Below are 6,750 nucleotides of genomic sequence, written 5' to 3'. Positions count from 1 at the left end.
CAAGTAAATTTGCTGTAAGTGATATTATGACATGATACAAACATGTGGAGAATCTACCCATTGATAGAACTCCAAAAACACTTCTAAAGGAGAAGATCTCGAGGGCATCTTCTTTTTAGACGCCTAGAAGGATTATTAGGTAGTGAAGGAGAAGCCAGGCAAATTTAAATTTAAATTTAATAAATAAAAAGAATATTTTTAATTATAAAATGAGAGAAATAAAAACAAAAGGTATTGCTACGAAAAAATGATAAAATCGATATAAACATTAACTAAACTTAAACTATATCCAATTGTTAATATATTAGTAATATAATCATATTAAAATTAATACATTATAATAATAATCTTTAATTTTTTTTGCTTAAATAGAACAATCTGTACACCAAATTAATAGTTATTGTAAGTCAGTTTCTTTCTTACAGTATTTTATCCCCATTAATACTAATAGCTGAAGAAACAACGAAGAACATTGATGTTACCTGTATCCGAATATAAAAGAAATAATGTATCCAAAAATAGTAATAATTTTGAAAATCAATAATTTTAAATAAAAAGAATAATATCTTTAAAAGAAGAATTCCAGAAAATATTGATTATACTGTTAATTTAAAATCAGATACAAATATTCGAACCAGCAATATGCTGATATTTTCAAGCAATATTAATTTTGTGATAATAAAGTTTATATATAAGGTAAATAATATATAGTTAAATGAGGTAGGTTTTTTAATAACGAAATGAATAAATAAAAGAACTAAAATTGGGAATATAATAAATTAGAATAATATAATGAATGAGAAAAATATATAAATGAGGATATGGCAAACCTGATATGTGAGCTAGGGTAAACAAAGTATTGTTGATAAAGTGATTGATTGTAATATAATTGTAAACTGGATAGAATTAGAATAAGTAAAATTTGTGATAACAAGAAATAATTTAACACATTATGATAAAAATTAATTGATTGATACATAATATAATTATATTTTATAGGTTAGTTGACTAAGATAAAATATAACAGAAGTAGAATAGACTGTAACATTAATAATATTAGCTGTGTTATTGTAAATAAGGTTGGGTAATTTATGATTTAAAATGTTTTGAAAATTAATTTATAATGATTTGAATATAATTGAAAAAACCAGAGAAGACTGACCAATTAAACCAACAATGCCGTTTGGAAAACTACCAGTCCCTAAAATCGATGGTAAGTAAGTTCATCAGTCAACTACCATCTGTCGTTCTTAAGTAAGTAAGCCAAGTTGGCTGGCAAGCACTTCAGATTGATGTCGCTGTCGACATGCTATATGATATGCGCCAAGCTATTGCTAATTACTGGTATGATGACAATGAAGAATGCAACTTCAAAAATCGTGGGACACTAATAAACGAAATACTGTCTTTTTATTGGAGTAAATTCGATGAGCTTGTGAAAGAAAATAAATGATATCTGGCCAATAGTGAATTGTCTTTGGAAGATATTTTGTTTGTCTTGCGGATTATCTCATTAAAATGACTGGATTTGACTTTTATGAAAAGGATCAAAACCTGAAGCGTTTAAGAGAAAACGTCCTCGCTCTGCTGAAGATCCAGGAATGGATCAACAAATGACCAAATACAGACTTTTAGGATTTATGTGATATGTATATTTTCTCAATGTTTGCTCGATTGAACCAACATTCAATATAGTAATAGGCAATTTTTTAAAATTTTAATATTAATAAATATAAAGTGTTAAATGTAAAAAAAAATTCTGCATTCCTGGGAAACTAAACGCTTTATATTTGTCATTACATGATAAAAAAAATAAAATAAACAACTATGAGGAGAAGGTCGGGAAGAGGTGGGGGAGGTGTGTGGTCAGCAAATAAACAAAAAAATATTTTTGCGTGCCGACATTTCAACCACAATTTCTCTATTCTATAAAACAAAAATAGTTAACAACCATCATTCAGAGAAACATATAAATAAAAAGAAACAATAAACTAACAAAATTGGAAATATACACATAGCAATGAACTGAACATAAAAAAATAGTTGATTAGTAACTATGGAATTAGACAGTAACAGATTAATAACAATGATAGATGAAAAATAATATTAAATAGGCAAGAAGATATCAATAAGATAAGATATCTAAGTAGTTTTGTTTTTTCTGATTAAATAATAAGAAGTTAAAAGAAAGGAACGGGATTCATAAGTGATTAATATAAATCATTTACTTACAAAGTGAGCAGAACGGTTGTCTAATTGATATCATATAAACTTTAGCTGTATTTCTCTTAATTCGAATAGCTATTATGGTGTATTTTTTTACTTTCACATGATCATAATAGAGTATTACGAGATGTCATTTCATAAACTACAAAACAGTTTAAAAAGTTATTTAATTTTTAATTATAGCTAAAGGCCAAGATTTATATTGAAGATTAGAGTTATATTTGTTCTACAGAGTTACAGCATTTTTTATTTATTTTTTTTAAATACTACCGTCTGCTACAGAGTAATAAATACAATCTTCGATGAACGATGCTTATCAGTAAGGTGGGGTCCTCATGAACACAAATCAGGAATGTAGGGATCGTATAGCTGGGAAGATGTGGAAATAGGAGTTGAAAATTAGGACAAACAATAAGGAGTTTCCAAGGAATCGGAAGAGAGAGCACAAGATACGGTTTGAAATAACTTATATTTAATCAATAATAATAAGTAATTTTTTAATTACATATGTATCTCATTACTTTTATATTATTTAAATTCTTTTTAATATATTTTGTACACTTTTATAATTATGCATTTTATGTGTATGACTTTTAGCTGAATGTACTTATTTATTTATTTTAATCTTTGTATGTATGTGCTAGAGTGTTATTTAAAAAAATATTTATAGATTGTAAATGTGGACGACAATGTCGGGTTTAATGTATATATATATTTTTACAATATTAGGCATGTTTATATAATTTTATACTATAGACCTGAATTTACATTTATGTTTGATAAAAAATTTTTAGAATTAAAATAATGTAAAAATTAAACAAATTTAAAGGACTATAAAACTCTAGAAAAATAATAAAATGTGCAAGGGAAGAAATAATAAATAAAATAAAAATCAGGTTTAACTTTAGAACACAATGCAAAATTTTTTATAATGTGAAAATTTACAAATTTTTATGCTGTGGCTATTTATATTAATAGGATTTAAAAAAAAACAACAGTTAGGGATACCAACAAATGTTCCAATGGCGTTGAGAAACGACGAATCTGTAATAGAAAGAGACATTAAATTGATTCATAAGACTAACTTAATAATCAGCCTTTAATTATTATAATTATCTATTTATCTTGGCTTATTTTTCAAATTAGAGTAGGTACTTATCTATATTTCACAAGCCTTTCCTAATCCTTTCCACTATAGTAACGATTATTAAACAAATTATAATTGCCTAACTAGATAATATTTAAAATCTGACGGAAATGAGTCCCACTGGTGCGGATCAGTACACCATACCAAAGCTATGACTATAGAACAACTAGGCCTTACCAAAACCAACAACCAACGGGCGTTGATGACCAGGCTGTTAAACGTCCTTTCAAAACTAACAAAAAAAAAATGTGGTTTACTAGTCATAAGTATGCTGTGTATGAAGTTGGCCAACATTTTTAATAAAAAAATTTTCTCTCTAGGACATTTTTTTTTCAGATTAGATTAGAGTTCTATCCTGGGTGATCAACTTTTTCGTCATTACGCCCTTTTAACTTTACTTATGTTCTTGTCTTTGGGAATTTTAATATAGGATGTTTTCCATTGACGATTACGCTGGTTGTTATCAGAAATTTATAATTTAACATATTGTTGTGTTTATTTTAGAACTTTTATGATTTTCTCTACTGAGTCTTTTAGAGCCACTTCTCTTGAAAGAATTATTTTATAATTTTTGAGGTGTTCCTCAAGGTAGTATTCTCGGTCCCATCCTCTACACCATCTATACAGCTGACACACCAACAACTCCTAACACTATCCTTACCACGTATGCTGATGACACATGTGTGCTCACAGTTAGTAATAACCCTTTGATTGCATCCCAAACTCTCCAGTCCCATATCACAATCCTCGAAGAATGGTGTCGAAATTGGAGGATAAAGATAAATCCCAACAAATCACATTTACTCTTCGTCGTAAACCTGCCGACTGCCCTACAGTATACTTTAATAATGTGGCTCTTACCCCTGTAGAACAGATTCGTTCTCTTGGACTTCATCTTGACAAACGACTAACCTGGAATCCTCACACAAGACTGAAAAGACAGGAAACTGCACGCAGATTCCGACTACTACAGCACTTACTAGACAAACGGTCTAAACTTCCAACTCATTACAAAAGACTGATCTACATGACAATAATAAGTCCCATCTGGATATACGGAGTTGAGCTTTGGGGCTCCACTAAACCTTCGAATTCCTCTCGTATCCAATCTTTACAATCCAAAATCCTTCGTAAAATCCTCAATGCTCCTTATTTTGTTACTAATAAAACCATCCATAAAGACCTAAATGTTCCTTATGTAACCGATCTAGCCCGAACCCGATATTATTCCTTCCATAATAAACTCCCTAACCACCCAAACCCACTCGTTTTAACCTTGCTTCCTCTTCCATTCCTGGCAATCCTCCAAGGCGCCTGAAAAGAAGATGGCCTCGTGACCTTATATTGTAAACTGTTTTAGAGTTCTACTACTGGGTAGTTTCTCTACATCCTGTATCATATCATATGTCATTATGATAAAAAAAAAATAATAATAATTTTTGAAGGCTTGACGAAATGATATACTTTCTTCAATTATACGTTTTATGGATAACGGGTACTGGAAGATTCATTTAGGTTGGTTTTTAAGTGTTAAGTTGGAATATCGGAGACACACTCTTGTAACAACTTCCTGCTTCCCGATTTTTTGTGTGCTTTTTTTTAAACATTTCTCTGCGAATCAGTAAGTTTTCTTTCATTTCTAAACATCAAGACGAGTGAATTGAGCGGGTTTCTATAGTTTTCAAAATGTACTTCACCCCTTTAAGCAATATTCCCTACAACGAAGACCGAATGGAAAAAACCTATCTGCGATTATTTATTTGCTACTACCAGTTTGATTTTATGATGCTATCAATATTAATGATGAACATATTTCAGATTGTTGTTACATTTAAATTCTGCCAATACATTGTCAATGTAATTTAAATAATTAATTAATTGAAATCATCGGTGCAGTTAATATTCATAATATCTAATTAGGCCTTAAACAACTGTGTCTACATGCACAGGTGGATTTGTTGCTAATATCAAAGAGATCAGATGTTAAATGACCATCTATGTATTGCTGAAAAAGGTTATTAAGGAGGTTTTGTATTATCACAATATTTGATAGGTTTATTTAAATACTTCTTATTGACGTTAATTGAGTATTGGAATCGGATTTGAGAGATATTATTAATCCAGAGTATAGCTGAATTATAATTCTTAGTGAGAGAGGTGATAAAAATCTTCATTGACCAGTATAGACTGATATGCATAATTGCATTCTAATGCATTTATTGAAATCTACTGGACGTGACCAGCTTTGTTAATTATTGGGCGTTGTAAGACACGAACATTAATCTCGGTCCCCGTTTCAAATAATACTGGTAATGTGAGTACTTCACAATAGCGTTAAAATCAAAGAAAAATAAATTTACAAAAATTAAAGAAAAAACTTTGAGAGCAAAACAAAAGAAAGGAAAATGTTAAATTAAAATTTAAAAAGAGGAAAAGTTGGTCGGGGGAGGGGTTCGGTCAGCATAGATACACAAATAAACAAAAGTCTTTTTTTTGTCAGAGTTACAAAAAACAAAACGAGTTAACCACCTTAATTCAGAGAAACATGAAAATAAAAATAAAATGATAACTAACAAACTTGGAAATATACATAACAATTAATCGAATAATTAATAAAATATAACATTGTAGTGGTAAAAATTAAACTAAATAAACGATGAAAAAATATATTAAAACAGACATTGTGCATTTAAATAAAGAAATAAGTATTATAAAGATGGCGAAGAAAATATAAATTATGATTAATTATTTTTTTTTAATTATTTATTTAAATTTACAACTGTACAAAATAATACAATAGGTAAATATGTAGTATGTTTCATATACACTTGAAAATCTTGGGAAGGAACCACCCATTGGTGGTACTTCAAACATTAATTTAAACTAGAAGGTCCCGTGGCCATCTTCTTTTCAGACGCCTCGGAGGATTATCAGGGGTTGTTAAGGATGAAAGATTAAGAATTAATGGGTTAGGATGGTTAAGCCGTTTGGAATAAAAAGACGCATATCTGTTTTGGGCCAAATCTGCAACGAATGGGATGTTAAGGTCTTTGTGAATGAGTTTATTTGTGACGTAATAAGGAGCATCAAGGATTTTACTTAGGATTTTGGATTGTAAGGATTGGATGCGGGAAGAATTTGATGGTTTGGTGGAGCCCCAGAGCTCAATTCTATATGTCCAAATTGGTCTGATTATTGTAGTGTATACTAATTTTTTGTAGTGAATGGGAAGTTTAGAGCGTTTGTCAAGTAAGTGTTAATTAAATTCAAATTGACATAAAATAATATGTAAGTAATAATTAAAATTCAGGAACGGTGTATTTTTTTGCATGATAATGATCCGAAACATAGAGCAAACAAAACTAAAGAATGGTTAA

The 6,750-nt window shown here is 29.4% G+C and overlaps 1 pseudogene; it reads left to right on the top strand.

The window, feature by feature from the left end:
* The first annotated feature begins 821 nt into the window (after positions 1-821).
* Positions 822-1,635, top strand: LOC136795757 (glutathione S-transferase-like; annotated as a pseudogene).
* The last annotated feature ends 5,115 nt before the right edge of the window (positions 1,636-6,750 follow it).

The sequence above is a fragment of the Halyomorpha halys genome, unplaced genomic scaffold (assembly GCF_000696795.3).
Source record: "Halyomorpha halys isolate HHAL.00 unplaced genomic scaffold, Hhal_1.1 Scaffold159.1, whole genome shotgun sequence".
In the NCBI taxonomy this organism is placed as follows: domain Eukaryota; kingdom Metazoa; phylum Arthropoda; class Insecta; order Hemiptera; family Pentatomidae; genus Halyomorpha; species Halyomorpha halys.
This window is presented reverse-complemented; position numbering and strand designations above follow the sequence as displayed.